The 21,405-nt window shown below is 44.3% G+C and overlaps 1 protein-coding gene across 1 annotated transcript in view; it reads right to left on the bottom strand.

Moving 5' to 3' along the window:
• The window catches only part of chchd6b (coiled-coil-helix-coiled-coil-helix domain containing 6b), a 160,339-nt gene that overhangs the window by 27,702 nt on the left and 111,232 nt on the right, over positions 1-21,405 (bottom strand). The gene's annotated exons all lie outside the window — the stretch shown is intronic.

The following is a 21,405-nucleotide window of genomic DNA, read 5'->3' as shown; positions in this document are numbered from 1 at the left end:
TAAAGTTTAGGCTAGTTGATGTTGACTATTGTTTGAACTTGTACTCATCTCTGTTGATTCTCTCTTCTTTGCACAACTCCTTGTGAGCTTCCCACATTCTGCAACTTTTCATTCATGTGTTTCTAGTCGTTTGTCTTTTTTTTCCATTCATGTTGGTCATTGTGTGTTGTTGCAATTGGCCTTTTCCTTTTCTCTCATTGGCAAGGGAAGATCATTGCCAGCATGTCCTTGATCCCTCACTTCCTGTTGGTTGAGGGTTGAGGCTTGTTGGTTTATTTTAAGTTGAGAGGCATGGACTAAATGTCAGTTTGCTGATGAATGCACAAGCCTCTTCTGAGATGACAAAGCACAGTCACTGGTTCTTTTTGTTTGAATCGTCCCAGAAACCTTCCTGGAATTGAATTGCTCTCATCTGTGAATGAAAACTTCATTATTTCTGTTAGTTCTGTTAGTGACAACAACATGTATTAAATCATCTGCTCATCTGCCCCATTGTCCTTCTTGGTATCACCTGTAAAATGATCATGTGGGCTGAGTGGTGTTCTGGCCTCTTTTGGGGGTTTTCTGCTCATGAGCAGCAGGGCTTAACCCCTATATTACTTTTTACAATTAGTCAATTCAGCTCAGATCTTTCATTGTTTTGAGTCCCACTAGCAGCGCACCATTTATCAGGCATCTTGGACAACACTCAACCCACTTTGCTACAAGACAAAAGTTACAAGACAAGATTTCATTCTTTTGACAAAGAGTCAGCTCCATCATGATATGCTGAAAAGAAAGTCAGATGTGTTATGCTCCATCATGATATTCTGAAAGGAAAATCAGATGTGTTAGGCACTGCGCAAATGTGGTACTGTTTTATTCTACAATTTTTTCCCCGTTTTCTTTTTCTATTGTCACTACAGTTTTGACCAGGAAATTAACCAAATCCATCCATGGTCATTATTTGATTGGGCAGAATATGCCCTGTGGGCCCACATATCAAATTTAGATACAGCTGTATAGGCAAAATAATTGATTTGCCTTGGTGTACACCATCTCTCACTCATTCATACTCAGTCACTCATTGGCCATCACACATTCTTCTTCCGCAGGTTGTGCTCTAAATGCGGAACTTACAAATTTAGTTGTGGAATTCCAAAGGTCTGACGGACAACGTCCCAACACAGCTACGCAAACACTATTCAGAAGTGTCAGTGATCTTAATGTTTATTTTAACACCGTTGTTATAAACCCTTCTTTCTTTTTCTTTTTTCAAACTCTAATAGATTAAATATTTTAGAGTAATAGGCCTAAGCATGGTGCAGTTGAGAGTAAGACAGCCAATTGTAATTTCTCAAATGCATTTTTTCATTTGTTTGGTCTACTTTTTCCATATTCTTTTTGTTTTTGCTCATGAGCTGCTTTAAGAAGAAAATTGGAGATCTCTGCATAATCTTGGATCCATGGCCAATAACATTTCCATCTCATTATCCCAGTTTCAACATCATTTTGTAACGGTAAAAGATGAGGAAGCAATTGCAAGTATACTCATTTATTGAAGTGTGATAAACAAAGAACAATGATCAGCTGAGACACAGGATGGTAACGCAGGGACCCCGATGGTCAGATGTTCCAGTGAAGACGGTGAAGTGGTACGGTGAGAATCCCAGGTGACGAGTAATCCAAATCCAAGTGAACACGAACAGGAACAGGAACAAGGCAGGCACAAACTCGACACGAAGACTGGGAACACAACCGGGAAACCACATACAACGATCTGACAGGGGAAATGAGAAAGTGGTGAGTATTTATGGGGTGATGAGATGAGCTGCAGCTGGTGACGGGAGTGATGAGCTTAATTGTTGATGATCGCTGATCAGACGACCCGCCCACACAATCAATGCACAACACACACATGACAACAGAACACGAGACAAGAAGAAGACAATGGATTTATGAACCGTGACAGTACCCCCCTCCCTAGGAACGCCTCCTGGCGTTCCCAGGCTCCCTTACCTGTCGATTGTAATCATCGATAAGGGAGTGATCCAGAATGTCTCTAGCAGGTACCCAACTTCTCTCCTCCGGACCGTAACCTTCCCAGTCCACCAAGTACTGAAATCCGCGTCCCCTTCGCCTCGAGTCCAGAACACGATTAACCGAATAAGTAGGTTCCCCATCTACGAGTCGCGGCGGGGGGGGAACCGGGGCTGGCGGATTAATGCGTGCAAAAAAGACGGGCTTAATTTTAGACACATGAAAGACGGGATGAATCCTCCTGTACACTGGAGGAAGATTGAGGCGGACTGTCACCGGACTAATGATTTTAGTGACAGAGAACGGGCCAATGAATTTGGGTGCAAGTTTATTAGAAACGGAGCGGAGCGGAATGTCCTTAGTAGAAAGCCACACTTTGGAACCGACGACATATACGGGAGGCCTACGCCGATCGGCTTTGGCCTTGGTGCGTGCCCCCACTTGGAGTAGAGTCTCACGGGCTCTAGTCCAAGTGCGGTGACACCTCTGGACAAAGGCGTGGGCGGAGGGGACCGCGACTTCGGATTCCAGACTAGGAAAAATAGGTGGCTGGTACCCTACACTACACTCAAACGGTGATAGGCCCGTGGATGACACTGGCAACGTGTTGTGGGCGTACTCCACCATAGACAGTTGCTGACTCCAAGAGGAAGGATTCTTGGACACTAAACATCGCAACGTTCTTTCCAAATCTTGGTTGGCTCGTTCGGTCTGACCATTGCTCTGGGGATGGAACCCGGAGGACAGGCTGACAGTCGCCCCCAGAAGTCTACAAAACTCTCTCCAAAATTTGGACACAAATTGGGGTCCTCTGTCAGAAACCACGTCTGTCGGGAGGCCATGAAGCCGAAAGACGTGGTTAACGACAATCAACGCTGTCTCCTTGGCTGAGAGTAATTTGGGCAAGGGAATGAAATGGGCCGCCTTCGAGAACCGGTCCACCACGGTTAAAACTACCGTGTGACCCTGGGAGGGTGGGAGGGCGGTGATAAAATCTAGAGCGATATGGGACCAGGGTCTCGAGGGCACCGGCAGCGGTTGAAGTAACCCATCCGGGGGCCGATTGGAAGTCTTACCCATGGCGCAGACTGAACAAGCCAAAACAAAACTGTGAACGTCACGAGCCATACCAGGCCACCAGAATCGTTGCTTGACTAAAAATTGAGTACGATTAACTCCTGGATGGCAAGCCACATTGGAACAATGACCCCACTGAATAACGCTGGACCGTAGACCCTCAGGCACAAATAAACGGTTCGGTGGACAACGAGTCGGAGGCGTTACCCCTTCTAAGGCCCTCTTGACCTTCGATTCGACCTCCCATGTGAGTGAAGAGATGAATAGATTCTCTGGTAAAATGCACTCGGGAGTAGACGGGCGTTCGGAACGGTCAAAAATGCGCGATAAAGAATCGGGTTTGATGTTCTTAGAACCCGGGCGGTACGAGAGAGTAAAGTCAAAACGACCGAAAAAAAGAGCCCACCGAGCCTGCCTGGAGTTCAATCTTTTAGCAGTCCGAATGTATTCCAAATTCTTGTGATCGGTCCAGACGATAAAAGGTACCCCCGACCCTTCTAACCAGTGGCGCCACTCCTCCAATGCTAACTTGACTGCCAACAACTCCCTGTTGCCAATGTCATAATTACGTTCGGCAGGGGATAAACGATGTGACAAAAACGCGCAAGGATGCATCTTGTCGTCTGAAGGAGAACGCTGGGATAACACTGCACCTACCCCCACCTCTGACGCATCGACCTCCACCACGAACTGACGTGATGGATCAGGGGTTATCAGAATAGGGGCTGAAACAAAGCAACCCTTCAGTTTGGCAAACGCAGCCGAGGCTGCGTCTGACCACCTGAACGTAGTACTGGGGGAGGTCAAGGCGGTCAGAGGTGCGGCTAGTTGGCTGAAGTTGCGAATGAAACGCCGGTAAAAATTGGCGAACCCCAGAAACCTCAGTAGGGCCTTACGGGAATCTGGGTTTGGCCAATCCACCACAGCCTTAACCTTCTCAGGATCCATGCGCATTCCCTCAACCGAGATGATGTAACCTAAGAAAGGAACAGACTGTGCATGAAAAACGCATTTCTCCGCCTTGACAAAAAGCCCATTCTCTAGCAACCTCTGAAGCACTTGTCGGACGTGTTGCACATGTTCCTGGAGAGACGAAGAAAAAATCAATATGTCATCCAGGTAGACATAAATGAACTGATCGACCATGTCTCGTAACACGTCATTGACAAGTGCCTGGAAGACCGCTGGGGAGTTGGAAAGGCCGAAAGGCATAACCAAGTATTCAAAGTGCCCCCTGGGGGTGTTAAAAGCGGTCTTCCACTCATCCCCCTCCCTGATGCGGACCAAATGATAAGCGTTTCGTAAATCCAATTTCGTAAAGATAGATGCTCCCTGCAACCTCTCGAAAGCTGAAGACATCAACGGTAAAGGATAAGTATTCTTTACCGTGATGTTGTTCAACCCCCGGTAGTCAATACAAGGTCGCAGCGACCCATCCTTCTTCCCCACAAAAAAGAATCCCGCCCCCGCTGGAGAAGAGGAAGGACGGATGAACCCCGTTGCTAGAGAATCAGAAATGTATTTCTCCATGGCCTCTCTCTCCGGAACAGAGAGTGAATATAACTTGCCCTTAGGCGGAGACGTACCTGGTAATAACTCTATAGCACAGTCATAGGGACGATGCGGAGGAAGAGAAGCAGCCCGAGACTTACTGAACACCTCCTTCAGGTCCAGGTACTCCGCGGGCACGTTAGATAACTCCACTGTCTCCTCCTGAAACACAGGGACAGAAACAGACGGACAGGCAGACACTAGACAAGACTTATGACAAAAGCTACTCCACGAAGACACAGATTGTGATGACCAGTCCACTCTGGGGTTATGACGGGTGAGCCAGGGATGACCAAGGACGATGGGTGCAAGGGGAGTGTCCATGATGTAGAATGAGATGGTTTCGGTGTGGTTGCCTGATGTGATGAGGGTGATGTCTTCGGTGGCAAGTGAAATGGTGGGGAGTTCTTGACCGTTGAGTGCGTGTACTGCAATCTGATGTGTGAGGGATCTGAGGGGAACTTGAAACTTGAGTGCAAAAGTGTAGTCCATGAAATTACCTTCAGCCCCAGAGTCCAGAAGTGCTCGACAGTCGTGAAGGTGAGAGGACCATCGGAGCCTTACCGGAAGGAGAGTAGATGTGGATGAGGTCTTCTCGGCAGAGATCCCACCCGACAGTAGCCTCATATTTACTGCCGGGCTGGGCCTTTTAACGGACAGCTGTAAGCAAAGTGTCCCGCTCTTCCACAGTACATGCAAAGGCCCAGGGATCTCCGCCTTTCCTTCTCCTCCCGGGAAAGCCGGGCTCGACCCACCTGCATGGGCTCGTGATCTTCGACGGGGCTGACCGCGTCCCTCTCTCTGGATCGTTGTCCCTCGATCCCTCCCGGGACCCGCTGGGACTGAAGACGTCGATCAGCTCGAGAAAGACGACCATCCACTCTTATCGCCAGGGCAATGAGATCACTCAATCTGGCCGGAAGGTCCATGGCGTAGATTTCTCGTTGGACACGGTCAGCCAGCCCATGCAGGAACATGTCCCACTGCGCCTCCTCGTTCCATTGGCTCTCGGCTGCCAGAGTGCGAAACTCGATCGAAAAGTCAGATACGGATCTTTCTCCTTGTTGAAGGTCGGCTAATACTCTGGCAGCCTCACGTCCGGACACGGAACGGTCGAACACCTGTTTCATTTCTTCGGAGAGCCTCTGGAACGAGGAGCAGCATTCTTCCTGATTCTCCCACACCGCCGTTCCCCAAAGCGCCGCTTTCCCAGTCAGAAGCGCCAGAACAAACGCGACCTTGGTTCGCTCGTCGTGGAAAGTACGGGGCTGCAGAGAAAAATGCATAGAGCATCTGGTCAGAAAAGATCGGCAGTAATTGGGTTCACCTGCGTAAGCCTCCGGAATCGGCAGGCAGGGCTCTGACTGGGATGGGTCCGCTGATGGTGGTGGGGGAATCGGCGGTGTGGGTGGCGCAGCGGGAACCTGTGGTTGTTGTAGCTGCTGGGTGAGCCCGGACACCTGCGTTACCAGAGCCTGAACAGCGCGAGCTGTCTCATGGAGATTCTTCTCCTGCGTGTCCATTCTCTTCATGCATTGATTCAGAAAATCCTCCATAGGACTGGAGGAACCACTCGCTGCTTCCATGCTTTTGGTCAGATCGTTCTGTAACGGTAAAAGATGAGGAAGCAATTGCAAGTATACTCATTTATTGAAGTGTGATAAACAAAGAACAATGATCAGCTGAGACACAGGATGGTAACGCAGGGACCCCGATGGTCAGATGTTCCAGTGAAGACGGTGAAGTGGTACGGTGAGAATCCCAGGTGACGAGTAATCCAAATCCAAGTGAACACGAACAGGAACAGGAACAAGGCAGGCACAAACTCGACACGAAGACTGGGAACACAACCGGGAAACCACATACAACGATCTGACAGGGGAAATGAGAAAGTGGTGAGTATTTATGGGGTGATGAGATGAGCTGCAGCTGGTGACGGGAGTGATGAGCTTAATTGTTGATGATCGCTGATCAGACGACCCGCCCACACAATCAATGCACAACACACACATGACAACAGAACACGAGACAAGAAGAAGACAATGGATTTATGAACCGTGACACATTTTTGATTTCATAATTTTGGACTTTTGGAGTTATTTATCCTTCTCCAATCTATCTTTATAAAATTATTAAAACAAGATGGAGAGACCAGTATCATTGTTTTGCAAACAAAAATAATAATTCTTTGACATTTTGTGTCTATCTATTTCTTTGCCAGAGAATAATTCTATCATGCTTTTAGCCCTATAGTTGTCTAATAGCCCTCACTATTCCAAATCCAGCCTCAGTATTAACTATTCGGTGACTTGAGCACCCACTTCTCTGTATTTTCTTTTTCTTATAGAGCTGGACTACTGAAAAAGCAGAGAGGGTTAGTTTAGCAGAGAATATAAAGAATTGCTATGAGACCAGTGAGTAATCAGAATGAATAACGTTAATATAATAATTAACCAAATTTGAAACAGTCTCTAGAGTGATCAAGTAGCCACACCTGTGTGCCCCGTAAGGGTCAGTTTTTTTGTTTTTAGATCAGTGTGTTCTGTCGCTCTGCATGTTTTGTCAGCCTTGCTGTCACTCAAAGGCTGTTGCAGAGTGGAGAATAGGCTCTGTTGTTTCTCTGCCTCTTCTTAGTTTGGGCTTTTGATCAATCCTGTAACAGTTTTGCATCTCAGGATTTCTCTTTGTCTTTTTGAGTGGTCAACTTCAGGAAGGAGCTGAAAGCCCCTCACCCACTTCTCTCTTCTTCTTCTCTGCATTTGTGTCTCTGCATTCGTGTCTTTGCCCTTTGCCCTCTTGTTGCTTCCACAGGACACTGAAGTCATCTGCAGTTTGAACACTCAGAGATCTGCATGAATCAAATTGAACTTTTAGAAATACTAGTTCCAACTGTACTTGAGCTATTAGCTCTTTATCTACATTCCACTTTTTTAACCTGCATCTTTTTTACTAGTTCTTTTATATTAAAAAATCTCACTGGCTGACCATAGCAGTTCTCCCATTCTTTTTTTTTTTTTTTTAGTGAAGCAAGTTATCTTGCAATATCAGCAATGATTCTAACTTTGATTATCTGAGAATAATACAGTTGAATAATTTTCCCTATCATAAAATCAGACTTCAGTCTTTCTTCTATATTTGCATGCTGTTCACAATAATCTAGTATGGTGAATAAAATCTTCCTCAACAAACATCAAGGAATTCCTCTTATTATTTACTCTCATCTCTTAATCCCATTTACTCCCTTGACTTTTGAAACTTGGTCACAATCTTGCTAACTTTTAGCACTGCACCAGTTATTTTTCTCTTAACACAAACGTATTCCACTCTGTCTTCAGGGATAACGAGATACAAATTTTAGACGTCTTTAGATATAATATATAATATATTAAGCACGAGCAATCTTATTTGTATTTATCTATTAATATATATTATAACATTTATTGTTTAAATATATATCTTATTATTTTAACCTATTTTATACTACAATATTCTTTATAGTTAATATCTTGAAACAATTGTTTTCCCTTAGTTAATATTTTAATACACACCATTTCATATCCCTTCATTCACAGGTCATTCACACATTCTCTGTCCCTTCAAGCAACCAGGGTCAGAGGTCACTTTTTTTTAACCACGGGCACAGTCACACAAGACACAGGATCCCATAAACACTTACACACACACACATACACGCACTATTCTGTACTCCGTGTCAGATCTGAACAATACATTAAAATATTCACTCATCAACACAGTGACACTTTTAACTATCCTATTCCATAAACCTCTGTGATTCACTTCCTCAACACAACAGAGTGAAATAAGACCTAGCTTCTGTGTACATGCTATTCTTGTATCCTCCAGGCCCACTTACAAGAAAACACAGATCAATAATTGATTTCCTTATCAATAGGCCTACGCTTGTCATCCGTCCAGGTCCTCTTGACAAATAAACACAACTTAACTGATATCCTTATCAGTGAATTTAAACCCTCTGTGTACATACTTTTTGTTCATCATCCTCAAGGCCCTCTTGATAAGCAAACACAGATCCTTACGTACATACGTCAAAACTCTTAGCGCTAAATCAGCATCACCAGTAGTTATAGAATCCACTCAGGATTAAACAAGCACTGGCAAACACTATCGGGAGCTCCCCTATGCTATTATCAACTACTTGACATTTACAAAGACAATGCATGCAATTATTTCTGGTATCAAACATCACTTTTTAAGTTCTTTAAATTTGGAGAAGCTTTTTCTTACCACATCCGGGCCACTGGTGACTAACACATACCTTATTCAAAAGCAAAAACTGCTCACCTCAAAGTACAGTGGCCACTGTTGTATGTGTCAGTCACCAGCGATCCCTTCGTGGCTACTTCAGCTCCTAAACCAAATCCCATCCTCGTCGCCATTTGTTGTAGTTTAATTCTTTTCAGAGAAATGACTTCAGAGATTTTTAATACCAGAAATATTAGACTTTATTTCACAACAAAGCCGAACGCCCTTCTGCAGAAAGACGCTCGCAAGCAGTGTCCAGCTTCTACTTATATACCTGCATTCTTGTCCCAAAGATGGCAATACATTCTATAGGTATTTTGAGAAATAGTTTTGTACCATGTGACATTACTGAAATAGAATTCTCTGCTGTAACAACACATTCTGCTCTCAGGTTCCAAAGTCAAGCCAAAGTCACCCACAGACAAAGAGGAAATAATAGTGTACAAAAAATACTTATTTTCTAAATAATAAAATCTTCAACATAGGTAATAGTGACCTGCAGGAACCACAAGCGAACATATTTTGGTTAGAGAACATAGAAAAGAGAGTAGGAGAAACATTTGAGAAATGGGGAAAATATATAAAAGAACAGCTTAGAAAACCAAGTCCACCAGAAACTGAGTTTCATTGTACAATGATATATGACCCCCTTATAAGCCCAAGATTAGAAAACGATTGGTTAGAAAAAACCAGGGGACAGAATGCATATTTGAACCCAAATTATAAAATTGTAGGACAAGCAGGGGCAGCATTGTAAATTGAAGAATGTGACTTTACTAAAACATGGTTTAGGGCAGATGATTCAATCCCACATGTTACTCTATACCTGAATGAAGGGTGTCAAGTGAAAGACTTAGGCCCAATGATGTTGAAAGCCACAGAAACAATGGGAAGCCACTGAAAACCCTTTCATTTTTCAAACACCAGATATGACACATCTTAAAATTTTATGCTAAACCACCATGTTAGGGATCCCTAAATTAATAGTAGAGACAGAAAAGAAACATGAATTGAAGTCGAAAATGGAGAAGCTGATATTGCAAATGGAACAAAAGGTACCAATACAGTTGTGGTCTAAGCATGACAGAGATGTGGGCCTGATGAAGTCAGCAAATATTGTTAGAATTAAGAGTAAAATCAGAGTTCAGCTGCCAAGAAAACAACAATACCCATTAAGATGTGAAGCAGTAGAAGGAATTAGAAAAACAATCAATGGATTGCTAAAGGCTGGAGTGTTGGTTGAAACTGTTAATTATTATAACACGCCCATTCTACCAGTTGAAAAGTCCAAATGGAGGTTAGTTGATGATTTAAGGGCAGTCAATGAGATAGTAGAAGATTGGCCCGCAGAAGTCCCAAATCCACATACGCTATTGACAAATGTTCCACCTGCTGCTAATTATTTCACTGTAATTGACCTCTGCTCTGCATTTTTCAGCATCCTGTTAGCGGACGAAAGTAGACACCTTTTTTCCTTCACTTACCAAGGTAAACTATATACATACACTAGGATGCCCCAAGGATTTAAACACTCACCACATGTCTTGAACCAAGTCCTGAAGCTTGATTTGGAAGATTTAAGACTGGATAAAACATATTGCATATTATAGCACCAAATTGGATAATGTTGCTCAAGGCTACCCACCATGCTATCATCAAGACTTTATATTAGCTATTTATATTAGACTAATATTTTGCTTATGATAAAGCCTCTGCTGTCATCATGGGCTATCTAGTCATAATATACACTCATCATGAAGTTGCTGATCTAATAGAACAATGACGTTTTGTTTTAACCCAAGCTAGATGTTTGACATACTCCACTTTACTAACATATCCTGATATTACAATAAAGAGATTTACTGCAGCAAACCCAGCTAATTTTGTCCTGCTAGAGGGGGAGGGAACACCTCATGAATGTGTTTCTGCCTCGCTGGCCTTTACTCGTCTGAGACCAGATTTGGAATCAACACCAATTGTTGATGCAGATGTGGACTATTTTGTAGATGGCTCGTGCTTCAGAGACCACTTAGGTAATCATGCTGGTTTTGCTGTTGTACAAGGAGATGGAGACAATTTCAATTCTGTTGTGATGCAGCATTGTGAACAACCTTGCTCAGCACAATTGGCCGAACTAAAAGCACTTACTGAAACTTGCATGTTGGCTAAAAACAAAGTAGCCAACATCTATACCAAATCTGCATATGCCAATGTCGTATGTCATCTCTGCAGTATGGAAACTAAGAGGATTCAAAAAGAGTGATGGAACCCCAATCCAACATGGGGACCAAATTACTAAACTAATCACAGCTATGATGTTTCCAACCAAATTGGCCATTATCAAGTGTCAAGCTCATAAAAAAGGCAATGACTGTGTGATCAAAGGCAATAATGCGGCCGATATACAGGCTAAACAAGCCTCAGGATGTCAATTAGCAGTTATGGCACCGTCTGTTCTGATCCAGCCCCTACCTGCTGTAGACAGCATTGCTCAAATGCAATCCAGAGCCTCTCTATCTGAAATACATTTATGGCAGCAAAGGGGGGCGACAAGAGACACTAACAATATATGGAGATCACATGAAGGCCATATGATAGACCCCACCCTGTTGCTTAACATTTTAATTCCAGATGCGCATGGTTTTGACCATTGCGCAAGGGGGTAGATTATTAGAAAAATAAAATTAGAGAAATAAAAAAGACAAAGATTCACAAAATAATGTCAGAAAAGGCTCTATCCCAGTTCCAGAAGGGCCCTTCAAACATCTAGCGATGGATTATGTGGACATGATAAAATCAGTAAGAGGAAAAAGATACAGATACAGTTTTCATAGATAGATTTAGCATATGGGTCGAAGCAGAACCCTCAGCAGACCAAGGAGCAGAAACTGATAAAAAATGTAACCAAAGAAGTCATCCCAAGATTTGGCATACCATCTCAGATTAGCTCTGACAATCAACAGAACAATTAAGACTAAGATCAAGCAATGGATGCCTTAGGCCATCAGCTAAAATACACCAGCAAAATGACATGGCAAAACAGACAAGCTCTGAATTGGCTACTGGCAGAAAAAGGAGGGGTATGTGTGATGTTTGGAATTGACTGTTGCACCTTTATTCCAAATAATACAGCCTCTGATGGAGCTTTTACTAGGGCCATGAAGAAGCTGAAGGATCTAAGACAAGAAGTTGCTGAAAATGCTGGGAGAGACAGACACATTGGATACTGGTTTGACTCTATATTTGGGTCCTGGAAAGAATGGTTCATTAAGGTGGGAATAATAATATCTGTGGCTGTTGTCATTTTTCTTTTGTTGTTCTGCTGTGTTGTGCCTTTTCTCAGATCCATGCTAGCCAACGTGGCCGCCAAACAGATGATTAATGTGTCAGTCAAACCATCTGGAGTTAACATCGGGTGCACAGACTCAAGAGTGTACCCAATTGGGCCAGGACTGGACGAGCTAGACGACTTCCTGTAAGGAGTTCTGGTGAAGGAGTAAGGAATGGGGTACCTTGTTACTTTTGATTTAAAATTAATTACAAGCGTGGTCACCAATTGCCGGACCAGCAAGGGTAGACTCAACTGGTGGTTTAAAAACCCGCTGTCTTCTCCAACACCAGATAGTGCCCAGGGCACCTCTGGCAACGATGGAGCAACCCAGATAGCACTTCAGGCCACCGGAAGCGCCTGTGCAGTTCCTCTGGCACCGTGGGACAATCCTAGCTTTAAGTCTGTACACTGAGATATGTTGATTATGCTGAAAACAATCTTAATTTTAAGTCTATACACTGAGATATGTTGATTATGCTGAAAAATCAAATGTTTGAAGTAATCTATCCCTTCAAGAATGATAATAGAAAAGGAAGGTGGGATCTTTTACTCCGCTCTAGTCAAGTGGGGGCGGAGATGTTTGGTCTCACTATTCCTCCAGGGTGTACCTTCGTGAGTGGGCTTATTGATAAGAGAGATGGATGGTCCATATTGGCCATGATTGAAAGGTAATGGAGAGAAGCCTGATCATGAAGATACATTCTGGGACAGAAATGAAGGTGGGACTGGGTTAGTCCCAAAGGGGGGATATGTTGGAGAATTTTCCCTTGATTCATGTCAAAGTATGATGCAATGAAAATGACAAGCATGAAAAAATAGGTCCGAAAAGGATGAGAGAATGGAAAAATACCCAGTATGCATAAGAAATGCAAGGTGTCAAAATGCAGTATGAAACAGAACACCATTATGTAAGGTTTTGGGATGTTTGACCAATAGAGAAGACATGTCTAATTGTGTCAAGGTCACCAGGCGATAGATTTGAGGCTATCCATTGGAGACTTGATGATATGAAAAAGGTATAAAAATGGGTGCTGGATACTGTAACTTCAGATGTCCCATGGATGGCCAGTCGGCTTCTCACTTTGTTGCTTGTCAATAAAGTTAATTCTTCTGACCTGGAACCTCGACTCTGAGAAACGTCTTTGAGACCTGAACCAAAAAGAACTATGAATTTGCCACAACACGGGTTAGTGCAGAGCGGTGTTTTTAGTTCATTAGATTTGCCCGCCGGGGCAGCAGCGAAACAATCTGGTCCAGTGGTAGAGGAAGTGGCCATGCCACATGATGTGACAGGTACATCCGGTGCTAAGTGGGGTGAGGGTAGGCAGTTCACTCTGCCGAGGTATAATCCATTGTCCTCTTCTACTTCTGGAGGGGACGCGCGGCTGAAGGTTCGTTTGGCTCGGCTCCATTTGGAGAGGGAGGAGCGCGAACGCGAGTACCAGTTGAGGAGGGAGTTAGAGCTTAAAAAGATAGAAGCTGAGTCGACCAGGGTGTTGGAGCTAAAGAAGTTGGAGGCGGAAACCGCCATAAGAATGCGTGAGTTGGAGTTGCGATCAGCGCAGTTCCCAGCCGCTGTTGCCGGTACAGTGTCATCAGGATCTAACGCTACTGGTAATTTTGATGTAAGTAAACATATTTCTCTGGTCCCTGTTTTCCGTGAAACCGACATTGAGAGTTGGCCAAAAGATGTGTGGGTCATCCTGTTACAGTGTAAACTGTCAGGGAAGGCTCAGGAGGCGTGCTCATCGTCTGTGCAAGACAGCCTCTCCTATGAAAAAGTTAAGAATGCCATCTTGCGGGTTTATGAGCTAGTGCCAGAGGCGTACAGGCAACGTTTCAGGGCTCTCAGAAAAGGGGTAGGCCAGACTTAAATTAATTTTAGCTAGCATCTGGTTTCTTTCCCGTGGCTCCCGTCTCGTTTTTCCTGTTGATGGTGTAGATTTTATCATGAGAAATGACATTGCTGGCGGAAAAGTTTATCCGGACCTAGAGGTGGTGGATACTCCTATCTCTGAAACTGAACCTGACGAGTTGGTTCAGAAGCACCCTGAAGTTTTTTCGGCCAGTGTGTTGACTAGGGCGCAAGTTCATAAGCAGGCCCAAGGGGTGGATCTCGCGGATTCACTATTTTCCTCTGTGTTAAGGGAGGACCAGCTGCCCTCTAGTGGAGAGGCAGAGAACGGTCCTGTAAGTGTTACTCCCACTGTCACTGTCTCTAAGAAAACATTGCCGTTAACCTGTGAAGTCCTTGTCAAGGCTAAAAAAAGTGATATCACCCTGGCTAAATGTTTTGCTACAGCTGAGTGTGATGTTAGTGGGTGTTCAAGTCAGCAGCATTTTTTTTATTGAGGATGGGGTCTTGATGCGTAAGTGGGTTCCTCGGGGTGGGACGGAAGATGATCTGACTGAGGGTTGTGACACTTTTTATCAGGTTGTAGTTCCGGCGGGATGGCGTCAGTACGTGCTAGGGTTAGCGCATGAACATTTGTGGTCGGGTCATCTAGGTGTCACCAAAACTTACCATCATGTGCTTGAGCATTTCTTCTGGCCAGGCATTAAGGCAGATGTAACGCGCTATTGTAAAACTTGTAGTACATGCCAAATCGTTGGTAAATCTAACCAGGTCGTGCCTCCTGCCCCGCTGCATCCAATTCCCACTGTTGGAGAACCATTCGAGCATGTTATTGTGGATCGTGGATTGTGTTGGTCCCTTGCCTAGAACTAAATCAGGGAACCAGTTTTTGTTAACTGTGATGTGTGCGTCCACCCGTTTTCCGGAGGCTGTGCCATTAAGGAACATCACCGCTCCCGCCATCATGAAATCTCTAATTAAATTCTTTACTACTTTTGGATTGCCAAAAGTTGTACAGACCGACCAAGGTACTAATTTCCTGTCCAAGACTTTCCGTCAAACGTTGCAAGAGCTGGGAATTTCACATTCCGTGTCTAGCGCTTATCACCCTGAATCACAAGGTGCGCTTGAGCGTTGGCACCAGACGCTTAAGTCCACGTTAAAGAAATTCTGCTATGATACAGAAAGAGACTGGGATGAAGGTGTGCCGTACGTGCTTTTTGCTGTTCACAATGCTAAGCAAGAGTCTTTGGGGTTCAGTCCGACTGAACTTGTGTTTGGACATAGCGTGCGGGGACCACTTAAGGTATTGAAGGAGCAGTTGGTATCTGGCTCCTTGCCGAAGGTTAATGTATTGGATTTTGTATCCCAGAACAGGGAGCGGTTGCACCGTGCCACCTCCTTGGCAAAGAAGGCTCTGGCTCTGTCACAAGAAGGCATGAAGCAGCGGTTCGACAGAAAAATGGTTGAACGGCAATTTAAACCAGGTGAACAAGTGTTGGTTTTACTGCCTGTGCCCGGCGCTGCCCTTACTGCTCGTTTTTCAGGACCCTATGTGGTGGAAAACAAAGTGTCGGAAACTGATTACATCATTCACACACCTGACCGTAAAAGAAAGAAACGCCTGTGTCACGTTAATATGTTGAAGCCCTATCATTCCAGAGAAGTGGCTCAGGAGAAGCAGGAAGAAACTCCGGAGACTGCTGCGCCAGTTGACACCATTGCTTCCTTGGTTTGTGACGGGGCGGAACCTGACGATGGGTTAGCAGGGCTTGGTGAAGGTCATCAGGGTGGTAGGTTGCCCAATTCGGAGCTCTTGTCTGACCTAGAGGCACATTTGTCATACCTCTCCCCAGATCAGCGTGATGATTTAATGTTAATAACTTCTCATCTCTCTCTGTTTAGTGACGTGCTGTCCCAGACCACTGTACTGCGTCATCGTTGCCTATCGTTGTCCGCTGGCTAAAAGAGAGATGATGAAAGAGGAAGTCAACTACTTAATACGAAATGGGTTAGCCAGGCCCAGCTGTAGCCCGTGGAGTTCCCCATGTTTACTTACCCCTAAGTCTGACAGTACGCTACGTTTCTGCACAGACTTTCGTAAGGTAAATGCAGTGACAGTCCCAGACTCGTTCCCTTTGCCCAGGATGGAGGACTGCATTGATTTTGGTCCCGCGGAGTATATCACTAAATTAGACCTGCTGAAGGGGTACTGGCAGGTGCCATTAACCCCTTGGGCATCTGATATCTCTGCGTTTGTTACCCCTGACCACTTCATGCAGTATACGGTTATGGCCTTTGGGCTGAGAAATGCAATGGCAACGTTCCAGCGCATGATGCATATAGTATTAGGGACTGTACCAAACTGCAATGTCTACCTAGATGACGTGGTAGTGTACACAGACGACTGGACTAGTCACATGTCAATTTTGGCCGAGGTGTTCCAGAGGTTGGCGGCAGCGTCACTGACACTGAACTTAGCGAAGTGCGAGTTTGGAAAGGCCACTGTGATGTACTTGGGTAAGCAGGTGGGCCATGGTCAGGTCTGCCCTGTTGACGCCAAGGTTACTGCTGTGCTAGCCTACCCAACCCCCACGACCAGGCGTGAGCTCTGTCGTTTTCTTGGTATGGCTGGGTATTACAGGTGTTTTTGCAAAAACATCTCAGTAGTCGTCGCCCCCCTGACTAGTTTGTGTAGTCCCACTCATCCGTTTGTGTGGACGGACGAGTGTCAACATGCTTTTGAAGCAGTGAAATCTCTCCTCTGTTGTGCCCCTGTCCTGGCTGCGCCAAACTTCTCTCTCCCTTTTAAGCTCGAGGTTGACGCGAGTGCCACCAGCGCTGGTGCTGTGCTGTTGCAGGATGGAGAAGGAGATGTGTGTCATCCGGTTAGCTACTTCTCTGTCAAGTTTAAGAAACACCAGCTGAATTACTCCACTATAGAGAAAGAGACCCTTGCATTGCTGCTTGCTTTGCAGCATTTTGAAGTCTATGTTGGTTATAACCCCTCTCCAGTTGTTGTATTTACTGATCATAACCCTCTGGTTTTCCTGTCCCAAATGTATAACCACAACCAATGCCTGATGAGGTGGGCTCTGTTGGTGCAGGGTTACAACTTGGAGATCCGTCATAAGAAGGGAGCTGACAATGTGATAGCCGACGCATTGTTTCGCGGGTGAGAGGTTTCCCTATTCATCCGCTGGGGGGGGGGATGTCTGAGATTAGGTGGGAGTGTTTTTGTTTTGTTTTGTCTCAAGTTGTAGTAAATTGTGACCTTTAACTTAGTCAAACTCCTAGTTTGATTTTAACGGGGGGGAGTGTTACGGCCCTTAGGGCGTGTGTGTGTGTGTATGCCCAGGTGTACTGCTGCTTGTCTGTTCTCCGCAGGTCCTGTGTGCACACCAGTCTCCAGTTGGCAATCAATTAGTGTGCACACCTGTTGGCAATCAGCAGGAGAGCGGGAGCTGGTAAAAAGGGAAGAGAACAGGCAGACTGATGTTGAGGCGTGTGGAGAGCAGACGTCTATATACATACAGCTTACCAGAGCTGGGTGATACTGCAGTGGCATTCGTGGAGTCCTGCAGTAGCGTGTATCAAGTCTGACCCTCGTGCTGGGGTTTACTCTCTCGGTGGAGAGAGGGTGGTAAATACTAATGTGTTTGTTTCCCTTTTGTATTTGTGTTGTAGTTGATGTTTTAAATAAACACCATACTTACTGATGAATCGGTCTCCTTTGTTCCTTCAACCCGAAATGGTTTTATTATTGTCACCAACCTCCTCCTCCCCTAGACTTTCCACTGGAGGTTCGTAACAACCCCTTTTCCCCTACTCTGAGCCTTTTGTCTTGCTCCACACACTACAACTGCATTTACATCTTTATTCATCAATCCAGCATTGATATTGTCCTCTATTCTATAAAAAGACTGTAAATCAGGATAGCTTTCATCTAACTGTTGGTCTTCTGAGTCCCATTTGGTTGAGGCTTTGTTATGGCCCACCTTGTCTGTGAGACAGGACACTTGAGTGTGCAATTGTCTGTTCTTTTAACTGACCAATACAATGAGCTTGTTCTTGTGCAATGGATAAGCTAAATTCTCTGTGGCAGCAGATCATGCCTTTTATGTTTTTCTTCTTGATACATGCACCCAACACCTTGCAATCTTCAATAGACCATACTTTTCCAAATTTCTTTGTCAAATCCAATCTGACTGACTCAGTCACTATGGAGTCCATGTGCTCTCCTAACAATGACTTGAATTCACTGTCTGTCCATAAAGGAGTAGCTAGTCCACCTTTCTCAGTTGTTGGAACCAGCCTAGCATTCCTTCTAACCATTTTGTGATGTTTTCTTTGTTACCACACAATCAAGAACACTAAAACTTATCTGATCAACAGAGGGTACATTTGTTAACACAGATCAACTATTGTTAACCTTCCTTGCCAGAGCAAAGGATAACACAAATTACTAACACTTTACGCTAATCTTCCCTGCCTGAAACAGAGGATACGATATATTAGCACATAATGCTAATCTTCCCTGTAAAGTAGAAGATAAATATTCCCAAACTTTACAGAGGATAAACCTTCTCTAGCAATGTAGAGGATAATGCTAATCTTCCCTGCCTGAACAACAGAGGATAAATTTCATCTCTAAAAGAAAACTTTAGAGGATAACTTAGTTAACCAAACCCTACAGCTGTCTGTTAACTCTTCTCTGATGGCGCAGAGGATGACAAATTTGTACTGGTCTTTAAAGGTTCTTTTGGATAGAGTAGCACTCACCACAACCCTTGGTTGAGAGAAAGATTCAGTCTGGAAATCTTTGTTCAGCTGGAAGTTTTGTTCTGGATTCCAAAAGATGCAGTCTGGAAAGCAGATCTTTGTTGTTAGATCTTTTCAATCTGGATTCAGGTGAGGAAGCTGGAACTCTATCCGGGTCACGGCACCAAAACTGTTGGAAACTTTTCCTTCGTCAAAGCAGAGACCAGGAGACGTTGGGATATCTTTCAAGCAGAAGTTATGTGTGAATGAATGAACAGCTTTTACCAAACTCTATTGCTATACTGAGATGAGTAAAAATCGGATAGATTATAAAGTTTTTACTGTAAAATACTGCCACATCAAATAAGCTTATAATGTTGCCAATTTCTGCTCATATGAATTGAATTACGTATGATAAAATGTATACTTTAGTTTGTACAAAGAAAGATTACACTGGAAATATTGTTACAATTTTAATTGTTGTAATTGTATAACCTTTTTAGGTTGATAGATGTAAACAAAATCTTATAAGGTCTTAAAAATATAAGCCTTCTCTTTAAATAATTTTATTATGCTTTATTAGTGACACATTTGGGTAGAGAATATATTCCAAATCTGAAAATACAGTATGAGAACAATTAACTGCACAATTACTAGAAATGTTTACCTTGGATATTATACAATTTGCAAGCACAATTTGTGGAAAAAACAACAACAACTGTGAACCAATTATATATATATATTGTCCTTGCATTCTTTCTTGTGGCTCAGTCACACACCTGAATGAAAGGCTCATTACGTATGCAGCCTCATTATGCGGGGGCCCATTGTCTCCTCAGGTGTGAATCACGCCCACCCGCATATTGCCTTACCAAACAAAACGTTTCGTACAAAATTTAAATCAATGTATTGTTTTATGTGAATGATTAGGAAGGATGATTTTCACATCATTTTGAAGAAAAAACTCTAGGCGACAAAATGCATTATTCAGAAGTCTTATTGACACATATTTAGTATGTGTTTTGTGGCCTTATTTCAGACATTTTCATTTTTAGTTTTTTCAATAACAATGCATAAACATTATTTTCTCAAAAATACAAACATGTACATACATGTTGCTCACATATTATGGTAGCCCTGTTTGTGCTAAATAGAGTGTAATTACACCTTTGCCATTAATATGTTTATAAGCAACTGAAAAAAGCACAAATGTAAGAGCATGTCAGAACATCTCAAGGACCCCAAAAACACCTTAGACCCCAGAGGGTTAAGGCAGGTAGGGGAATGCCACTTAGGTATTTGTATTTCCTCTTCAGGCGGTCAATAGGATAAGTATGCTGTGCTAAGCTGAGGCGGCCAGCTGTGAAGGAACCATTGATCTAGCTGGTGTAAGGGTTTGCAGCTGGTGAGACACGGAAAGACACCATGTGGCCATGGAGGATCTGGATGTCTTGTCGGACTGTACGCAAAGGAAGCGTTTCAGGAGTGCTCTTTATGCCAAGAAACTTAGCTGCTGCTGGCAACAACATGGTTTGCAAGAGGTGTCAAGTGTCCGGTCCTCATAATGTACAAGCACAGGGACGACATTTAACATGACTCGATTCCCAGCTCCAGGTCTGTCCAGGTAGAGCGAGTCAGCCGCAGAGCTGGTTAAGCAGCTCTCTTCTTTAACAGCTACATCTTTGTTGCCCCTCTCTGCTCTTGTATTTATCTCGTGAAGAGCCAGTAGGTGTTTTCCCTGACAGATGTTGCAAGGTTTCTTCAATATGCACTGAGCTGCTTGATGAGTTCGTGCACAGCGCCAGCATCGCTTGTTAACCCGTATCCACTCTCTAAGCTGGTCTTTAGAGAGTTTGACAGCACTGCATTGACTAAGATAATGTTCAGTACTTTCACAGTAGGCACAGTAGGCTTTACTCTTGGTCCCTCTGTTGGCTGAACTCTCTTTGTGGTACAAAGAGCTGTCTCTTTTGACTCACCAGCTCCATGTAGGACAGTCACTGTTTGTCTTCCAGGACGACCATCAGTCTTCACGTTCTGCCTTTCCTTTATGCTGCGTCCAGTAGCCTGACTGTCGTAGCCCTGACACCATGATTCATAGCGGAGCCATTCTGCCAAATCATGTAGAGTGTGGGTCGCCCCTAACTGCTTGAACTGATGTCGATGCAAACTTTGAATGAAAGAATTTTGGGATTGTGGGTTGGGGCCCTCGATACACTTGTTTATTCCCTGGCGGCTGCATAAACCGATTAGGTGGCAGCATGCCATGTACCGCTCCAGTGGCTGCTAAGGGATGGTAGGCTCGGGCAGGCGCTGATTGCATTACAGGTGCATGAGCTGGGGCAGGGTGTGTGAGCAATTGAGAGGGTCGTGTAGAGAGGTATGGTGATATCCCTTTATCAGAAGCAGGAGCGGGATACTGAGGAGGCAGTGGAGGCTTACGAGGCATACATACTCTAACTTCAGGGGGAAAGTCGTGGTGCCTACTGTCTAGCCCTTGTTCCTCGACCCTGAGATTGCACATCCC

This window comes from Abramis brama (assembly GCF_963993115.1).
Source record: "Abramis brama genome assembly, chromosome: 11".
NCBI lineage: Eukaryota > Metazoa > Chordata > Actinopteri > Cypriniformes > Leuciscidae > Abramis > Abramis brama.
This window is presented reverse-complemented; position numbering and strand designations above follow the sequence as displayed.